Source organism: Mirounga angustirostris, unplaced genomic scaffold, assembly GCF_029215605.1.
Source record: "Mirounga angustirostris isolate CCGP_5_RB_7025 unplaced genomic scaffold, mMirAng1.0.hap1 SCAF_8, whole genome shotgun sequence".
NCBI lineage: Eukaryota > Metazoa > Chordata > Mammalia > Carnivora > Phocidae > Mirounga > Mirounga angustirostris.
The window spans coordinates 130413104-130433791 of record NW_026991716.1 but is presented as its reverse complement, the minus strand read 5'-3'; positions in this window follow the sequence as shown (position 1 = coordinate 130433791).

The following is a 20688-nucleotide window of genomic DNA, read 5'->3' as shown; positions in this document are numbered from 1 at the left end:
TGCTGATTTTTTTTTTTTTTAAGATTTTATTTGTTTGACAGAGCGAGATACACGGCGCGAGAGAGAACACAAGCAGGGGGAGTGGGAGAGGGAGAAGCAGGCCTCCTGCAGAGCAGGAAGCCCAATGCAGGGCTCGATCCCAGGACCCTGGGATCATGACCTGAGCCGAAGGCAGACGCTTAATGACTGAGCCACCCAGGTGCCACCCATTTTCTTGCTGATTAATCATGAACATTTTTTCATGACCTCTTTTGTGAAATGCCTGTTCAAGTCTTTTGCCCATTTCAAAATTTGCATTGAAAGCAGACCACTTTTTGAACTGTGAAAACATTCATCAGGGTAGAATTTGCCACCTGAACATGTTAAAATACCTAGAAAACAAATAGATAACTCTAATGTACTTAGAATGACAGTAAAGGAAGAAAATGAGCTAACCTATGCAGTTTTTTTCTTATCTTTCTTCCCTTCAATAAAGCTTAACAACTGGGGTGCCTGGGTGGCTCAGTCGTTAAATGTCTGCCTTCAGCTCAGGTGTTAAACGTCTGCCTTCAGCTCAGGTCATGATCACAGGGTCCTGAGATCGAGCCCCGCATCGGGCTCCCTGCTCCGCAGGAAGCCTGCTTCTCCCTCTCCCACTCCCCCTGCTTGTGTTCCCTCTCTTGCTGTCTCTCTCTGTCAAATAAATAAATAAAAAAAATCTAAAAAAATAAAAATAAAAAAATAAAGCTTAACAACTAATGAAATCAATAACAATAATTTGCATTTGTATAGTGCTTTAGGATTCACAAAGTGCTTTCACATCCATTTTCTCATTCTGCTTTTGTTGGAAGGAACAAATAATATGTTGCTTACTAGTCTTGTTTTCATAGCGTGTATTACTGTCACCAAATGCAAAAATCAAGGCATGATCCATATATTAAAAATCATTATGGTTGGGCTAATCAGTAGCATAATATGTGAATTTTATAATTATTCTTCTTTGCTCACAATTATCTCAAATTTGGTGATAAATATGATCTATGTTTGCAGAATGTCTAGTACATCCTCCATCTTGTGATGCCGAAAAGCACTTCTGGGAGTTGCTATTAAATCAGGAAGAGAGCATAAATCCACACAAGCCTGGTGATTGGAAATGGGTCTGTGGCAGAGGGGAGTGAACCTCTGTTGTAGAGAGCCAGAGAAAGATACAAATCAAGCAGACATTTTTTTCAAGAAGCAGATCACAAATAACCTTTCTACATTACATGCTTTTTTGCATTCCTTCCACCCTAGACACTAATTACATTAGCCTTCCTTGATACTTTACTGAAGATTTGTGCTCTTGCTTGATAGCGCATCTTTCCTTGGACTAAATGTGTGTGTGTCTGGGGGTGGGAGTCAGGGAGGACTAATGTCTGTGTGTGTGTGGAATGAGAGAAACTGTTGAAGAAAAGCAATAAACATGCATTAAAATTCTCAGGCTAAAAGGTACCCTGATTTTTTTGCTGCTTGATATTTTAAATACTGCAATGCTATAAAAGCGTATGACCTCTTTTCCCACCAAGTTTACAACCTTAAAAGATGAGACAGGCAAATGTAAGATAGAAATGAAAAATATAATTGTAATGACTTTTTTTTTTTTTGACAGAGAGAGACACAGTGAGAGAGGGAACACAAGCAGGGGGAGTGGGAGAGGGAGAAGCAGGCTTCCCATCGAGCAGGGAGCCCGATGCGGGGCTCGATCCCAGGACCCTGGGATCATGACCTGAGCCAAAGGCAGATGCTCAACGACTGAGCCATGCAGGCACCCCATGACTTTTTTTTTTAAATGGCCATCTCAAAATCAGGATCATATCTCATGAGAAGTGAATTGCCCCCTTCTAATTTAGTAAAAGCCACCAAAGATAGGTTTTACTTGCAAATGTGATAGATACTACAGCTGCTTTGTTAGTTTTATCCTCTCTTCTTCTTTTTTTTTAAAAAAGATTTTATTTGTTTATTTCAGAGAGAGAAAGAGCACGAGCGGGGTGGGAGGAGGGGCAGAGGGAGAGGGAGAAGCAGGCTCCCCACTAAGCAGGGAGTCTGACAACATGGGGCTCAATCCCAGAACCCTGGGATCATGACCTGAGTCAAAGGCAGACGCTTAACCAACCGAGCCACCCAGGCGCCCCCATCCCCTCCTCTTAAATCACCACCTACTCCAACACAGGTTATTGCCTTGTGCTACTTCTTTATTTTTTATACTTGTATCACTATCATGTTACTGCATGGACATCATGGTACCGCTCAACGTGCACTTACCCCTTTCCTGTTAACTTACTGCTCAGGATCCATTCAGGTGTCCACACCTCCCCCATGCACTCCCCTATGCAGCTCCCATGCTTCCTGCAAGCTGCCTGCCCTCCTGATTCAAGGAAAGACATATGGCTCCAACCCAATCTCATCCACATAGTCCCTTTGTTGCCCAGGGAGGGAGCGATGCCCTAATTTTGCGAAGGGGTTCGCTGGATCTCTTCAGATCGAGCTGCTCCATTCTCCTGAGACAGCTTCCAGAAGGGACCTGGTCCCTTTCCCTCGGTTTGAATAAGGAAGCCTATGGGTCAGGGAATGGAGGCGTGAGCTGACATTGCCAAGGGCAGACGAGGGACTGGAAGACACCGGGTCTTTGACAACATCAGTGGAGACTGAAATGAACCAACTGTCCTGACGCTCAACTCACAACACATCTCCTTCATGGCAAACAGGCCATTTGAACTGGGTTTTTTGTTACTTACCACTGAGTGTATAACTGGTATGTTGTTTTTGAACTGTTGTATATTCATAGAAAATTAGAGGTACAGTAAGGTCAGCAGATCAGGAGACAATTGCCATTGAAAATATAGTTTGTTACTCACAACTCCCAAGGAGGGGGGGCATGCCACACAGGGGGCCCACAGACTGAAGCACCTGGGTTGGTTAAGAACAACAGGGAAAGGGGCGCCTGGGTGGCTCAGTTGTTAAGCAACTGCCTTCGGCTCAGGTCATGATCCCAGGGTCCTGGGATCGAGCCCCGCATCGGGCTCCCTGCTCCGCGGGAGGCCTGCTTCTCCCTCTCTCCCTCCCCCTGCTTGTGTTCCCTCTCTCACTGTGTCTCTCTCTGTCAAATAAATAAAAAAATCTTTAAAACAAAGAAAAAGAACAACAGGGAAGGGAGAAACTGTGGGCAGGAGACTTTATTGTGGGTTCTGTGGGAAGGAATGGGGAGGCATGGTAAAAAGATTTAGGATCAACTAGTTTGGATAATTTCAGTGGGCTCTGGGGCATAGGGTCTGTCCTAGTTGTCCAGTACCTGGCTCTGGGGTGATTAGGGCAGTGGATAGTGAGTGACCCAGACTTCGAGAGCCCTATCAAGCAGTATTGGGGTATGGGCTCTGGATTGGTTGATTTGTGTTTAAAAAGCATGCTCAGGGGCACCTGGGTGGCTCAGTTGGTTAAGCGACTGCCTTCGGCTCAGGTCATGATCCCGGAGTCCTGGGATCGAGTCCCACATCGGGCTCCCGGCTCGGCGGGGAGCCTGCTTCTCCTTCTGACCCTATCCCCTCTCATGCTGTTTCTCTCTCTCTCTCTCTCTCTCAAAAAAAAAAAAAAAAGCATGCTCATGGGTGAGTTGTTTACTATCTCTAGGAACTGGCTCACCACCCCAGCAGGGAAGTCCCTCCAGGGTCACAAGGCTCCAGATGTCAAAGCATTAGAAAATAGAATATAAAAGACATGGTTAATACATATGTTCACAAAAAGCTTAATAAAAGCAACCAAGAAATTATGTTTTTGCCTCTTTTTTTTTTTTTAAGAGAGAGAGAGTGCATGTGAGTGGGAGGGTGGGGAGCAGAGGGAGGGAGAGAGAGAACCCCAAGCAGGCTTCACACTCAGCACCGAGCCCATCATCGTGGGGCTCAATCTCAAGACCCTGAGATCATGACCTGAGATGAAATCAAGAGTCAGACGCTCAACCGACTGAGCCACCTGGGCATCCCTGTTTTTGCTATTAATATTGCAAAAGAAACAGAGAAACAACTAAACCTGATTTTTCATGATACCACCACGAATTTTCTAACCAACATACATATATTAATTATGCATGATCTTCATGGAATGAAGCGTTCTGAATTGCCAAGCTCTCTGTAGAGTTATTGGTTATTTGGGCATGGTTACCTTTATTTTATTAAAGAAGTCTTTGACAGTCTTTGCTTTCTCCTTTATTCATTCAACACTGTTTTCTGAGCACCTACTATGTCCTGAGTACTGAAGACATAGCAAAGACCACAAAAAAGTCCCTCTGTCTTAGAGCTTCTATTCTGGAGGTGGTGGGGGTAGACTAGAAGAAAGGAATTAAACAATTATAAGTGCTGTGAAAAAAATAAATAGGATGGGGAGAGAATCATCACCATAGGATGAGGCTGGGGGAGAGTCTCGTTTTTTGATTGGTGACCAAGAAACAAAATCCATTGCCCTCTCCTCCTCCCATTTCCCCTCCTCTTGGGATACATTTGGAAGGTATCTTATTTCATGCATAGGGCTCCAAGGGCTTCCGAATCAAAGTGCAGGTGTCTTTACCCTCCACTTCCATCCCCCACTGCTCCAGATGTTGAGGGTTTTTCCACTTTATGTCTGTTGTCAGGACAAAGGCAACTCGTAACACCACCTCTCCCTCTTTCTGTTTTCTTTTTCTTTTCTTTTCTTTATTAATTAATTTATTTAAAGATTTTTATTTATTGTCGAGAGAGAGCACAAGCAGGGGGAGTGGCAGGCAGAGGGAGAAGCAGGTTCCCCACTGAGCAAGGAGCCCACGTGGGGCTCCACCCCGGGACCCCGGGATCATGACCTGAGCTGAAAGCAGACTCAGCTTAACCAACTGAGCCACCCAGGCATCCCTCGCTTTCTTTTTAGAGAAATTCAACCTAACCATTGCTCCCTGTGTGCCTCCTCTGGAGAGAACGCTGTATAAGGTGATGGGTCTTCATTCCACCCTAGCTCTACACGTCTTGGTATTGCCCAGGAAGGCATGGAGTGTCACTGTCCTTCCCACAGGTAGCCCTCTGGTTGCAGAACATTTGTGGAAGTACACCTTTGATTTGCTAGTCTCTTAGTTTCTTTGGTTTGGTTGGTTGATTGGTTTTGGCTATGCACTGGTTTAGAACCTTAGTCCGTTCAGGATGTTATGTTAGACTCCCATAGACTGGCTGGCTTAAAAATAGCAGAAATGGGGTGCCTGGGTGGCTCAGTCGTTAAGCGTCTGCCTTCGGCTCAGGTCGTGATCCCAGGGTCCTGGGATCGAGCCCCGCATCGGGCTCCCTGCTCAGCGGGAAGCCTGCTTCTCCCTCTCCCACTCCCCCTGCTTGTGTTCCTGCTCTCGCTGTCTCTGTCTCTGTCAAATAAATAAATAAAATCTTTAAAAAACCCCCCAAAACAGCAGAAATGTATTTCTCACAGTTCTGGAGGTTGGGAAGTCTGAGATCAAGGTGCCGGCAGATTTGGTGTCTGGTGAGATCCCCCTTCCTGGTTTATAGATGGCTCTTCCCACTGCATCCTCATGGGGCAGAAGGGGCAAGGAAATTCTCCGGGGTCTCCTTTATAAGGAACAAGTCCCATTAATGAAGGTTCTGCCTTCCTATCTTAATCACTTCCCGAATCCCCCGCCTCCAAATACCATCACATTGGGGATTGGGTTTCAACATAAGCATTGTGAGGAGGCAGAAGCCTTCAGGCCACTGCAGAGCCATTCCAGAAGGCTAAGGGTTCTAGAAGACTAGCGGCTACAGAGGACAGATTTATCATTCAAGATGGCAGCTTTTACTGATTCAGGGTAACACAGAAGATTTGCTGAGAACTGTGCGCCCACACCATTCAGCTGCAATCATTACATTTTCTATAATTATATGAGAAATCCATGATCTATATGTTTCCTTTGTGCCTTTGTTGACAACACTGAGTGTTATGGACTGAATTATGTTTCCCTTCCTCCAGTTCAAATGGTGAAGTCCTAAACCCCAATGCCTCTGTATTGGTGACTGTATTTGTAGATAAGGCCTTTAAGGAGCTGATTAGATTAAAATGAGATCATGGGGTGCCTGACTGGCTCAGTCAAAAGAGCATATGACTGTTAATCTTGGGGTCATGAGTTTAAGCCCCACAATAAAATAAAATAATAAAATAAAATAAAATAAAATAAAATAAAATAAGGTCATGTGGGTGGCTCTACTCCAATATGACTAGTGTCCTTATGAGAAGCAGAAGAGACACCAGGGGTGCACATGAACAGAGGGACAGCCTGTGAAAAGACCAGCAGGAGCATGGCCACCTGCAGGCCAAGAAGAGAGACCTTAGGGGAAGCGAACGCTGCCAGCACCTTGATCTTGCAATTCTAGCCTCCAGAACTGGGAGAAAATAAATTTCAGTTGTTTAAGCCATCTATTTTGTTATGGTAGCCCTAACAAACTGATACAGTGAGGAAGAAGGGGTTTCCTGCCAGCGCATTTCTTGCTGACCTGAATTTTCTCTTCCATTCAGCCTACTCTGTCCCACTCCTTCCAGACTCTGCATCTCTGCTTTTCCTCTCCTCTGCCCTAAAATCCACACAACATTCTTCCCAGCATCCATTTCCTTTCTACCACCAACAGCATCTTGCTTTTCCTTCAAACAGCCACCCTTTGTAAAATCTCAATCTGGGCCACTGGGGAGGGACTGGGGCCACAGAAGCTCTCTGCCCACCCACGCCAGGGATGGGAACATGCCGAGGTCTGCAGAAGCAGAGTTACGGGGATTCAGGTAGGTTGAGGACTTCTGTGCAGCCCTAAGGAAGGAGATAGTCCCCACCCAAGCCACCTGGCTGATGGGCTGTCAATCCACGGCTGCCAGATGGGACCACTTGCCTTCTGACAATGGGGTGAGCTCAGGAAAGCAGGGCTGAGACCACATCCCAATGACGTCATTTGGTCTCAATCCAGCCTTCCCTGAGTTTAATTCTTGCCTTCTTAATCACATGACCCAACCATCAACGCACCCTCCCTGCCCACTGTTGTTTTTTTTTTTTTTAATGGAGGGTTAGATTGAGTTTCTATAACTTGTAGCTGAGTCACAGCTTAAGTATTGCCACTTCAGCTTTCTTCTGACAATGATTTGCATAATAGATGTTTCTCCATCCTCTCACTTTCTTTTTTTTTTCTTTTTTTTTTTTTTTAAAGATTTTATTTATTCATTCATGAGAGACGGAGAGAGAGAGAGGCAGAGGGAGAAGCAGGCTCCCAAGGAGCAGGGAGCCCGATGCGGGACTCGATCCCAGGACCCTGGGATCATGACCTGAGCCGAAGGCAGGCGCTTAACCATCTGAGCCACCCAGGTGCCCTCCATCCTCTCACTTTCAATCTGCAGGTGTTTTTAGGTCTAAAATGGGTCTCTTGGGGGGGGGGGCCTGGGTGGTGCAGTTGGTTAAGCATCTGCCTTCGGCTCAGGTCATGATCCTGGGGTCTTGGGATGGAGCCCCGATTTGGCTCTCTGCTCAGTGAGGAGCCTGCTTCTCCCTCTCCCTCTGCCCCTCCCCCTGCTTGTGCTCTCTTTCACTCTCTCTCAAATAAATAAAATCTTTAAAAAAATAAAAATAAAAATAAAAATAAATAAAATGGGTCTCTTGGGGGCGCCTGGGTGGTGCTGTTGGTTAAGCGGATGACTCTTGGTTTTGGCTCAGGTTGTGATCTTAGGGTCGTGAGATTGAGCCCCACATCAGGCTCCGCACTCAGCGAAGTTAGTCTGCTTGGGCTTCTCTCTACCTCTCCACCACCCCCTCCCCACCCCCGTGCTCTCTCTATCAAATAAATAAATAAGTCTTTAAAAAAATAAAATGGGTCTCTTGTAGGCAGCATATAGATGGGTCTTGGTTATTTTTATCCGTTCTGTCACCCCATGTCTTTCGATTGGAGCATTTAGTCCATTTACATTCAAAGTAACTCTCGATAGATGTATATTTATTGCCACGTTATTACTTGTTTTGTGGTTGTTTCTGAAGATTTTCTCTGATCCTTTCTTGTCTTTCTTTGATGTGCTGCTGACTTACTTTAGTGCTGTATTTGGATGCCTTTCTCTTTATTCTTTGCATATTTATTAGTGTTTTTTGATATATGGAAAATTACTTGGCCATAAAAAAGAATGAAATCTTGCCACTTGCAATGACCTGGATGGAGGTGTAGTGTATAATGCTAAGCAAAGTTAGTCAGAGAAAGACAAATACTATATGATTTCACTCATATGTGGAATTTAAGGGACAAAGCAAACAAGCAAAGGGAAAAAATAAGAGAGAGAGAGAAATCAAGAAACAGACTCTTGACTTTAGAGAACAAACTAATGGTTACGAAAGGGGAGCGGGGTGGGGGGATGGGTGAAATAGGTGATGGGGATGAAGACGTGCACTTGTTGTGATGAGCACTGGGTGATGTATGGAAGGGTTGAATCACTATATTGTACACTTGAAACTAATATAACACTGTATGTTAATTAACTGGAATGAAAATAAAAGCTTAAAAAAAAAAAGAGTCACAATTTACAAACTAAATTGGATTCATTCCTTAATGTCCACCTCATACTCATCTCCTAAATCAAATCTTTAACCACTTCCTCCAGCACACAGATTTTCTTTTCTCTGAACTCTCAAAGAATGTTAAGTTTGTGCGTTGAATAGTCTTGTTTATATAGCTCTTTTGTTTTCCTCACCCCCCAGACTCCCTGAGAGCACCCCCACACCCCTCTCCGGCCCACCAGACTGTATCACAACAGGCCATCTAAAATCTCCAAGTGCTTTCTTCTGCTCTCTCACTGGTTTGTCTCGTTGGGTTCTTCCAGCCACCCTGGAAAAGGTTAAGTGACTTGCTAAAAGACACACAGTAGGATCTGGGGGGAAAGGAGGAGGAGCAATAGAACTGTGCCCTTTTAGTAGTTAAGATTAAATATGACAAAACCCCACAATAACAATGGCTTAAATTAAATAGACATTTATTTCTCTTTCACATAAAAGAATGGAGATTGCAGTCCAGAGCAGAACTGTGCCACACAGAGTCAGATCTCTGGGCTCCCTTCATCTTGTAGTTCTGCCCTGAGCGACCTCCACTCCCAGTCCAGCTTCATGATTCCAGAAGGATGCCAAAGCGCCAACAGGCAGGAAAGTGGAAGGGATGACGTATGGTATTGTTCTTTTCCTTTAAGAATCCTCCCCAGAAGTTGCATTTGTCATATCTGCTTTCATCCCATTGGACAGCGTTTAGTCACACTGAGCTGCAAGACATGCTGGGAAATGTAGTCTAGATTCCAGGTGGCTGTAGTCCCAGCTAGGAGGGGCAGGGGGAGTTGTCTTACTAAGGATGGGGAAATGGACAAGGGGGTTGCTGAGAGTCTCTGTCACTGTCCTCTGAGTCTTTTCTGCTCTCTGGTTGCTCAGCCCAACACCATTCTTAGGTTGTTGTTTATTGTTTCATATTTGGGTTCTCTTTCCCCAGATAGTCTGTGAAGCGCTGGTGGGCAAAAGTTGTATTCAATTCTTCTGCTTTCTCAGCTCCTTGGACTGTGCTTTTTATGTTCTATCTTCATGATCATAAGTCTATATTTGGTAAGGAGAGGAGGCTTTGTAACAGGAAATCAAAAGCTAGGTGTTCTACAGCTTAATTATTTCCCCCAAAGACACCACCCAGCATGAAGCCAGGACCAGAGTCTTGCTCAGGCTTTGAAATCACACAGTTCAGTTCTAGAACCCTGGCTTTACTTCCTTTGAGCCGATGGTCATGGGAAAGCAAGTAAAGCTCTTTGAGCCTTATTTTGCTTATTTATTAAAACAGGGCTAATACCTTCTATTCAGTGTTGTGAGAAATCCAAAGACAATTTGTGTAAATGCCCAGCACATTATGGGGTTCATCTACTCTCTTCTTTAATCTGCAGTAAGTGATAATGGATTGGGGGTTGGTCTGTAGCTGGAGGCTATCCAGCTTCGCATGCACCTAACTCGGCAGATCTGGAGTATTCTAGTCCAGGCAAAATGAATATTCTAGGCCAGGCGAAATGTGTCATCTCTTTCTCTGACTTCTGCATTTAAGACTTAATCTTTGTCCTTCAAGGGCAAAACAAAGGATGGCCCAAAATATAATCACAATGTTAACATAAGAAGTATCGGGGTGTGGGCACGTGACTGAGTAAGTAGCATCTATTGGAAGATTTCTTCTGCCATGATTTGCAAACAGCAACTGTAACTTAATTTTGCAAAAAGTTGCAGACATAGTCCTGTGGCCTTTGTATCCACCTCTGCTGGAACATCAACACATCATTTCCCAGGCAACCTTCAACAAGTTAGTTAGAAAGCTACTGAAGCTTGAATATAGGATGCTCTTGGTCTCCAAATGTCAGAATTACAAAAGGATTAACCCTTCGTCAGAAAATTTTCTCCTTCTTCTAAACATTTCTCTAAACGAGCCAACAGATTAATTTTTTGCTTAATTCATATTAAGTCAGGTTTATACCCAGAGATTATAAATGCTCTCTTCCCCACCCCCGCCCTCCCCTAGTCAAGCATCTCTTTTCTGTATTTTAGAGCAGGGCTATATTCATCAAACATGAGCCTGTCCTCACAAGCTCGTCTCCGTTCAGAAGAGATCCAAACATTTCTCATGTTTAGAAGAAGGGAACTACTCACAAGATGGATATTCCAACTCGCCAGGGGCAAGATCGTTTATACAGATAAATGCTGCATCTTTGCCCGTAATACTCTGTCATTCCTTCCAGCAACGCACTTCTCTTCTTTCCTTTAAACATCTTAAGACGCGCCTAATTTAGCAGGAGGCACTTTGAAAGCTCTTTCCTACACCATCCCTCTGAAATCCCTCCCGTGATTATTGTCACTCTTTCATGTGCAGAAACATCAACATTTGTGACCCAAGAGTGCCTGGGCACCTGGAGGCTTCTCTGATCCTCTGTGACTCCTGGCACGATTCAGCTCCCCTTCCTGCCTGCAGAGCCTCCTCAGCAAAGCGAAGGGTCTCTCTGAGGAGGAAGAGTCTCGTGTTGGGCTAGACACATCTAATCCTTTATTTTATTTTTTTTAATTCATCTGCCCTGCCACCTTTGGCTTTTATGATTGCCCTTCTCCCAACCCATGTGACTCTAGTATGGTTGTCAGTGACAAAGTCCAAGATGTGACTCAGGCTGGCCGACGTCCCCCATTCCTTACAACAGGTACGAGCTGAGATGCCAGGCTGGATCATTTTAAGGGGCTGAGATGGATGCAGGAGGAGAGACGATTTCTCTCGTCCCTTCCGGGACTGCAGCCTGGAGGGACCATAAACTGAACATGCCACTGGCCATCTCTCCCACCGTGTAGAAAAAGCCTGCCTGAGCATGGAACAGTAAAGAGAACAGACTGAGGGAGAGCCCAGTGCCCAACAGGTGGCTCATCCACATCTGGACTTTTCATAAACGGGAGACAAGAGATTTGTTTTATGCTTAATTCATACACAGGTTGCTGCTGCTTATGATGGGAAGTGTCTAATATATAGGACTTACAGATAATCTTTATTTTTCCTTCTCCCTTTGTCAAGCACATCTCTTCTGTATTTTAGGCCAAGTCTCTATCCATCAAACATGATCCTGTATTACTTGGGACACACACATATGGAATATTCATAGGCTGTAGGGCGTATCTCTCTTCACTTCAATGCAGACCAGGACTACCTCTTTGTTTAGAGGCTTATTTGAAAGGTTGAAAGTTTTTCTTCTGCATGTGTATTGCCATTTCAATTTTGTGAACTCATGGATGGTAGCATGCATGTGTTTATGTTTTTGGCATGCCTGGAGACTGCACAGCATATGGCAAGAACAAAATCCCTTACCCAAAGCCCTGGGGGCCATCTGTGTTTCAGAATTCAGAATATTTTGGATTTTAAGAAGGTGACACCGAGTATAAAACTCCCCAGTGGGGCCTCAAGGAAGTTCCCATTGCCGTGCAGCAACCTATTTGCATATGATATGAATAGTAACACTAATTAAGACTGACCAGGCTCATGTCATTGCAGGTCAAGGTTTGTTACCAAATGAACTTGAAATGTTTTTGTGCGGGGCGCCTGGGTGGCTCAGTTGGTTAAGTGTCTGCCTTCGGCTCAGGTCATGATCCCAGCGTCCTGGGATCGAGTCCCACATGGGGCTCGCTGCTCAGCAGGGAGCCTGCTTCTCCCTCTCCCTCTGGCCCTCTCCCTGCTTGTGTGCACTCTCTCTCACTCTCTCTCTCTGTCAAATAAATAAAATCTTAAAAAAAAAAAAGAAATATTTTTGTGCTTTGGAGATTTCGGGTTTTAGAATTGTGGGTCAGGGTGTATGCCCCTGTGCTTTGCCCTCATTATCCTTCTCAGAGCAAAGACTAAATTCTGGCCAGGGTGATACCAAGAAGCCTCTCCTGAGGATCATTTTATATTTTACCTAAAATTCAATGGCAGGGCACCTGGGTGGCTCAGTTGGTTAAGCAACTGCCTTTGGCTCAGGTCATGATCCTGGAGTCCTGGGATCGAGTCCCACATCAGGCTCCCTGCTTGGCAGGGAGCCTGCTTCTGCCTCTGACCCTCCCCCCTCTCATGTGCTCTCTCTCTCTCATTCTCTCTGTCTCAAATAAATAAATAAAATCTTAAAAAAAAAATTCAATGGCAGTATAAATAGATAGTAGATGTTTGGAATAAAGATATTACACACACAGATGCACACATGAACATACACACACATGTGCAAAAACATAATGGAAGATATAAACCACATTGTTAGTTTTAATGATAGTGTTCTGCAGGTAGAGGGATTATGAATGAGTTCTGTTGTTATTTTCTCTGTGTTTTTCTGTGTTTTTGAAGTATCTGCTTTAAACATCTCATTTTCTTGGGGCGCCTTGCTGGCTCAGTCCACGGAGCGTGAGACTCTTGATCTCAGGGTTGTGAGTTCGAGCCCTACACTGGGTGTAAAGATCACTTAAAAACAAAATCTTAAAGAAAAGAAAAGAACAGGCTTCTCTTGGATGTTCTGGGTAATCCAAGATACCATCCTTAACTCGCCATCTTTTCTGTCCCTTCTTTTCTAATATTTATGCATCTTTGTTTCCCAGGTCTGATTTCATTTGCTGGGCTTACAAAAGAGTGTTGAGTAATAATATGATAGGAATCATTCTTACTTTTTCCTGACTTCAGTAGGAATGAACGCATTTATAGAATTAAAAATTATATGAATATTAGTTCTTGAAGCTTTTGTAATTTTTTATGTATACCATATAGGAATTTAAATGCGATAGATAAAGGATCTTTCCAAGTAAAAGGATCTAAACAAGGGTATAATACAAACTACTTTATGGTTATAGTCTGCCCCATGATTTTCCAGAGGATACACAAGTGAAACTGGATATAGGAAGTCAATAACCATCCAAAGACTGATTTAAGTTTCATTTAACTACACGTGGAAGAATTAGTTTTATAAAATAAGTTCAAGAAAACATAACCTGAAAGCTATAATGAAAATATTTACTGAAGAGGAATGGGGAAAAAGGGTAAGTTGACAAATATAACTGCAATAAAGTACTCCAGAAGGACATTGGGGAAACTAAAACACAAAACAAACAAAAACCCCATTTCGGAAAAAGTTCTAGACAGAGTCAAAGAGTAAACAAACAAGCAAAACAACAATAAAAACAGCAAAACCTCATAAAATTCCAGGAAAAATATCTCCTGTGTTAATGATTAAGAAACAGAATATATCAAAACTGTGTTAGGAAAGTAAGATACATTTAAGCTCAGTTCAAAGTTTATAAGAACAGAGCGAAAGTCAAGACAGAAAATGAGAAAGAAAAACGGGCTTTGCCGCCCCCACAAAAATGAACTGTGCGTGTGACCACATTTGCGGCTGCGCGGCGGCTGGCGGGGGGGGGGGGGCACAGAACGTTCTGGTACATCGATGGCCTGTGTGTCTGATGCAAGTCCCAACTCCTGCTCTTCCCTCACCCCCTCCCCCTGCCACTGGGACTTATCCTGGGGTCCTGATAGCTTCTTGCAATCCAGAAGGGAGCCAGAAATACTAAGAAAGAATATACCCCCCCCACCCCATCGCGCCTTGAGCCATTAACTTGCCTTTTATTCTAGGATGATTTGTGTAAACAGAACCAAGTTCTGTAGAATCATGCAGATCAGAACATTTTAAAAAGAAAGTAAAATCCTATTTTGAGAGAAACTGCTGAAACAATGCTGAAACCAGCTATTTTCTCTTTTTTTAATAAAAATTTTTTTTTAAGATTTTATTTTATTTATTTGACAGAGAGAAAGAACACAAGCAGGGAGAGTGGGAGAGGGAGAAGCGGACTTCCCACCGAGCGGGGAGCCCGATGTGGGGCTCGATCCCAGGACGCTGGGATCATGACCTGAGCCGAAGGCAGATGCTGAACGACTGAGCCACCCAGGTGCCCCAGTGACCAGTTATTTTTGAACCACAAGATACTTTTATATCTTAAAGGAGGGACTATCTTGTTTCCTGTGGAGCAGGATACAGATAATTTTCATTGTTTAAAAAAAAATTTTTTTTTAAGATTTTATTTTATTTGAGAGAGAGAAAGCGCCCACGTGCGAGCATGGGGGGGGGGCATGGAGGGCAGAGTGGGGAGGGGCAGAAGGGAGAGGGAGAAGTAGACACTCTGTTGAGCAGGGAGCCCAATGTGGGGCTGGATCCCAGGACCCTGGGATTATGACCTGAGCCAAAGGCAGACATTTAACCGATTGAGCCACCCAGGCGCCTGAAAATTTTTGCTATTAAAAAGTGGTCGCATATTGTTTTACTTGCTTTCTGCAAATAATTTTCCTAGCTCCACCTATTATCATGCTAACATGATAACTTCTGGCATTTAAAGTGTTAAGTTTTGGCACATCCGAAATATCCATGGCCATGGTTTTGTCACTTGCTATCAGAGGACTTATTTTGCCTGGAAAATTCAGATTTTAGCTCCTTCCAGAAACAGCACAATTTAGGAGAGAAAGCTCTGTTCCAACGCCAAAAGAGCCGAAGAATGGGATGAAGTTCACCTACGAGCCAAATGCATTAAGCGTTTACACTCAACCACCCCTAGGCAGTATATCAGGGCCTGTCTCTGGGGTCACCGGGCGAGGAAGAGAAATGGTCTGCCTCCCTGTCTTCTCCCCTGTCCATCAGAGCCTGTGAATGGATTCCCTTCTGCAGAAGCAGGAGCTGGGTGGCTGGAGGCTGAGGGCTAGAGGCTCATCTGGACGCTGAGCCTGGCTGAGAGCAAAAGCAATGGACAATATCCAGTTTGGGGAATGTCTTGGAAGCTGGAAGCATACAAATCCCCATTGAGGGAAGAAGGAAGGAAGCCAGCCCCCTCCTGGAGAATATCTGACTATGGATGGCTATGAGCATCAAGCAAAAAATAAATGGGACAACATCTAGATACGTGCCCCAAAGTACAGAAAGCAGGGAGGGACTCGAATATTTGTACACCGATGTTCATAGTGGTACTCTTCACAGGAGCCAAAAGGTGGATACAGTCCAAATGTCCACCAGCAGATGAATGGATAAACAAATTATGGTAGATACACATGACGGAATGTTATCCAGCCATGAAAAAGAATGAAATTCAGATCCAGGCTACATTGTGGATGAACCTTGAAAATGCGCTACATGGAATAAGCCAAACGTAAAAGGATAAATACTGCATGATTGCACTTTTCTGAGGGACCTAGAAGAGGCAAGTTCACAGTGGTAGAAAGTAGAGATCACTAGGGACTGGGAGGAGGAGGAAATGGGAGTTACTGTTTAACGGTGACCGAGCTTCTGTTTGGGTTGATGAAAAAGTTCTGGAGATGGACGGTGGTGATGGTTGCACAACAACGTGAAGTACTAAATGCCACGGCGTTTGTACCTGAAAATAGTTAAAATGCTAAAATTTATATTGTGTACATTTTACCATAATCAAAGTGAAAACAAAGGCAATAAATACTCAAAACCTTAAAAAAAAAAAAAAGGACAAAAGCACCACATAGTTCCTATGCTTGCCCATCACAGGGATACTGCCCAGTGAATGCTAATTTCTCTTTCTTCTCTCTTGCTTCTTCTCCCCCACCTTCCCAACCTCCCCACCTTCCCCCACACAGAGCTCTCAGTGTAGTGTCATACTCTGGGACACTCCACATATTCCATTTAATCTTACCTCAGAGGAAGCTGTTCTTAAACATCCTCAAAAGGGGTTGCAGAGTAGTTGCAGGACTTCATTCCAGTAGCTTCCTTTCTGTCCCTGGCGTCATCAATGTCTCCTTTTCTACTAGCTCATTCCCATCAATAGACCCATGAGTGCCCCGTCATTAAAAACAACCAACCGACCAACCAAACAAAAAATCCTGAGTCCGTGTTGCTCTCTAGCAACTGCCTCGATTCTTTGCTCTCACTCACAGCAAAAGTTCTTCGAAATTGCCCATCCTGTTTAACCACAGCCCTGTCCTCAATTCCTACCAGCTGGCCTCCTTCTCCACCACACAACTGAAATGACTGGTGTCAAGATGACCAGTGATTCCCACTGGCCCAAAACCAGGGGTGGGGCCTCATCTTCCTCGGCCTCACAGTAGGATTTAGTGGTGGACCACTTCCTCCTGAAACACCATCTTTTCTGGTTTTTGTTTTTGTTTTTTCTCCACTCTCTCCTGGTTTTACTCCTATTACATTTTACATTGACTCTTCCTTCTTGGTCTCCTCTCTCTCTGCTGGGCTCTACAGTTCGAAGCCCCTTTTCTTCTCTCTGTTTTTGCCCTCAGTGATCTCACCCTGTTTCATGGCTATAAATGCCATTTGAAAGCTGATGACTTCCAAATTTGTATGTCTAGTTCTGACCTCTCTCTTGAACATCAGACTCATCAATTCAATAGCCTTCTGGACTTCTCCAAGACTGTTTGACAGGCATCTCAAATTTAAAAGGTCTAAAATGGAATTTTAAAAAAAGATTCACTTACTTATTTATTGATTTGAGAGAGAGAAAGTGAGGCAGAAGGAGGGGGAGGGGCCGAGGGAGAGAGAATCTCAAGCAGACTCGCTGCTCAGTGAGGAGTCTGACACAGGGCTCGATCCCATGACCCAAGATCATGATCTGAGCCGAAACCAAGAGTCAGATGCTCAACCAACTGAGCCACCCAGGTGCCCCTAAAATGGAATTTTTAATCCATCCTAACCTTCCTGCTCACAAACACACTCTTCCTTTATCTTTCTCATCTTAGTTAATGTGGCCGCCATCCACTCAGGGGCCCAAACCAAAATCCTACAGATCTGAAATCTGCTTCAAACCCTCCCATGGCTTCTTCTTGCCATCAGAATAAATGACTCACTCTAGACAGAGTCTGTGAGGCAGATGAAGGGGCCCGTGTCCACCTGTGACAAGGTTCACCTTCTCTCAGTGTGCTCCCTGGTGGGCCTCTCTGTCCCTAGGCCGCATTGAGCTCAGTCCTGCCTTTGTACCAGCTATTTCCACTGCCCGGAAGGCCCTTTCCCAGGGTATCTGCAATGGATTCTTTCTTGTCCTTTAAGTCACTGCTCAAATGACATCTCTTTAGAGAAGACCTGCATTACCTTCCAGCCTAACATCATGCTCCCCCCACTTTCCTATTGTATCACCCTCTTTCATTTTCTTAGAATTCATCATTACCTGCAATAATCTTGTGTACTATCTGTACTGTGTTTTTAAGTTTATTTTCTCCAATCAGAATATAAGTTCCATGTGACCAAGGATGTTATCTGTCCTGTTTACTGCTATATCCCTAATGATGAAAACATGCCTGGAGCTTGGTAGATGCTTAATAAAGATCTATAAATGAATAAATGAATGAATAATTTTCTACTTTAAGAGATACATAGCTCATTGTCGTAGGCTTTCCATCACCTGGCATTGTGCGGACGCCCAGGTCTGTGTTGGAGTCAGCAGCCTAGGCAAGCAGAGCGTCTCAGGATCCCAGAGGGGCACAACAGATAAAATATACATGAATGTTCATGCAGTGGTTTTGAAGTTTATGTGCCCTTTTCCTTGGTGAGGTAGAGTAGGCAAGGCTGGTGGCCTGCTGAGCCTCTATGTCTAAAACGCTCGTTGTGATGAAACTCACAAAGAAGGATCTTCTGTAGAATTATGACTCAAAAACCTCATCTTCGATGCTCTCCCTGCTGGCTGGTGTCTCGGAACTTGAAATCATCTCATCAACCTTTTTAGGAAGCTGTTGAGGTAAACCACCCCAGGACTGGTTTGGAAATGTTTCTTTTTCAAGGGAACTTTGTTTTACTTTTTTTAAAGATTTTATTTATTTATTTGACAGAGAAACAGTGAGAGAGGGTACACAAGCAGGGGGGGTGGGAGAGGGAGAAACAGGCTTCCTGCTGAGCAGGGAGCCCGATGCGGGGCTCAATGCCAGGACCCTGGGATCATGACCTGAGCCGAAGGCAGACAACGACTAAGCCACCCAGGCGCCCCTCAAGGGAACTTTAAACCATTCTTATTTGTTTGGTGAAACCAAGAGGGAGTGATAGAGAAAATGAACAGTGAATATCAGAATCTGAAATACCAGGCCCTGGAAAAGACTGATGATGTCTGTCTGGGTCCTGCCAAATAATAAAGAGGAAATAAATCCCCATTAGGTTAAATAGGATGGGTAATTTGTGGTAGTTGGTGAGCATGGCAGTGTAATAGAAGACTCCTGCTTGGACAATGATGATTTTCCTAGCCTGGGATTCTCTGAGGACAATGATGATTTTCCTAGCCTGGGATTCTCTAGTGAACTGTAGTCTCTGGTCCTGTGGACCTAGACACTCCCAGCAGATGGTCAGGGAGTTATTGAACACCGACCAGATGCAGGCACTGGGGTAAGCATCTGTGCTTATCATCTCATCTGATTCTCACCAAGATCACCAGTCCTATGAGACAATGATATTCTTAGCTTCCATTTTACAGCAGAGGACGCCAAGTCATAGAGAGGATGAGTAACTTGCTCAAGGTCATGTAGGAGGGAAGTAGCTGCCTTTTCATGAACAACATGTTGTCCATGGACCCAGGCTCTCATGAGCTCCATGGAATTATATGTGAAAAATTTCACCATATGCAAATATTTGTAGAGAGCGGGTCTACAATTCTCATCAGATTTTCTAAGGGAGTGTGACCTTGAAAAATTAAGGATCAGGAAGATGGAGGAGAAAGGAAAGGACAAAAGATTATCATTTGGTCTAGAGCAGTTTTTATGCTTTTCTGAAGAGAGGAAGGGTTGCATCTAATCTAATACTAACCTACTCACCAAGAAAAAGACCATTTTGAGCTTTACTTTCTTCAGTATGTGTAAGGAAAAAGAAAAACCATTGGTAAGTTGAAGATGCTTTTTAAAATTACATCTCTCCCCTGAGAACCAACATGTAATGTAACTATTCTCAAGGGCACGGAGTTCTGTCCTCTGTTCTCCTCAGAAGGCTGAGACATAATATTTCTTTTCCCTTTGGTGTCTAAATGCAAAAATGCATATAACTTTGTTTCTCTCAGAATAAAAGCCTAAAATACGTGAAAGCTCCTTAGTAGAGGAATATTTTTTTTTAAGATTTATTTATTTTTAGAGAGAGAGCAAGAGTGTGTGGGGTGGGGAGGAGGGCAGAGGGAGAAGGAGAGAGAATCTCAAGCAGACTCTGCACTGAATGCTGAGCCCCACATGAGACTCGATCTCACGACCCTGACATCATGACCTGAGCCAAAACCAAGAGTCAGATGCTCAACCTACTGAGCCACCCAGGCACCCCGGTGGGGGAATATTTCTTGAATATATATCACTTGCCAGCCTCTCTGCCTTGACTGAGGCCATAAATATGTATGGAATACAGTTCTTGATTCCAGGGTTTAATACTTGAGTAGGGAAAACAGATATATATGTAAATGCATGATTTTCTTACTTTATTTGAGTTCCTAAGAATCAATATTAAAGACTAACTTCTCAGTGAAAAGGTGGCAAAGGATATTAAGGCATGAGCCTCATACACACACAAAATGCACATGATCCTTAACCATGAAACTTTGCCTTACCTAATTCATAATATGAGATATACAAAGTATAACTAAAATGAAATTGCATTGCTTACCTATTTGATTGACAAAGGTAAAAAATCCCGTAACTACTGTGTTGGCAAGGGGTTGGGGAAAAGACACGATCACAGGTATAACTGGTGGGAATCTACATGAGAACAACATTTATGGAAAAGCCATGTATTCACCAAAATTTAGAATCAAAGAGACAAAAAGGAGTCAATGGAAAGAGTTTCCAAAGCTTGAACAATCTGACCAACAAAGTAAATAAAACTGTTGGATTATCACCTAAAATAAATACCCATGAGTCCACACTGATGTAGCATCGTGACCAACATCTTAAGTGTGGGCTGCACATGATGATTTCCTTGTGGAGAGTACCATATGGAAAGGGGTGAGGAGTAACTTCAGAGTGGAGAAACCTGGCACATAGCATCAGGGCTAGGTGGTCGCAGTCAATGCCAACAGTGATGAGTTATGTTGACAGTACATACACTTGACATGACGTGATAAAAACGGCACTTTACCTCTTTTTTTTTTTTTTAAGATTTTATTTATTTATTTGAGACAGAGAGAATGAGAGAGACAGAGAG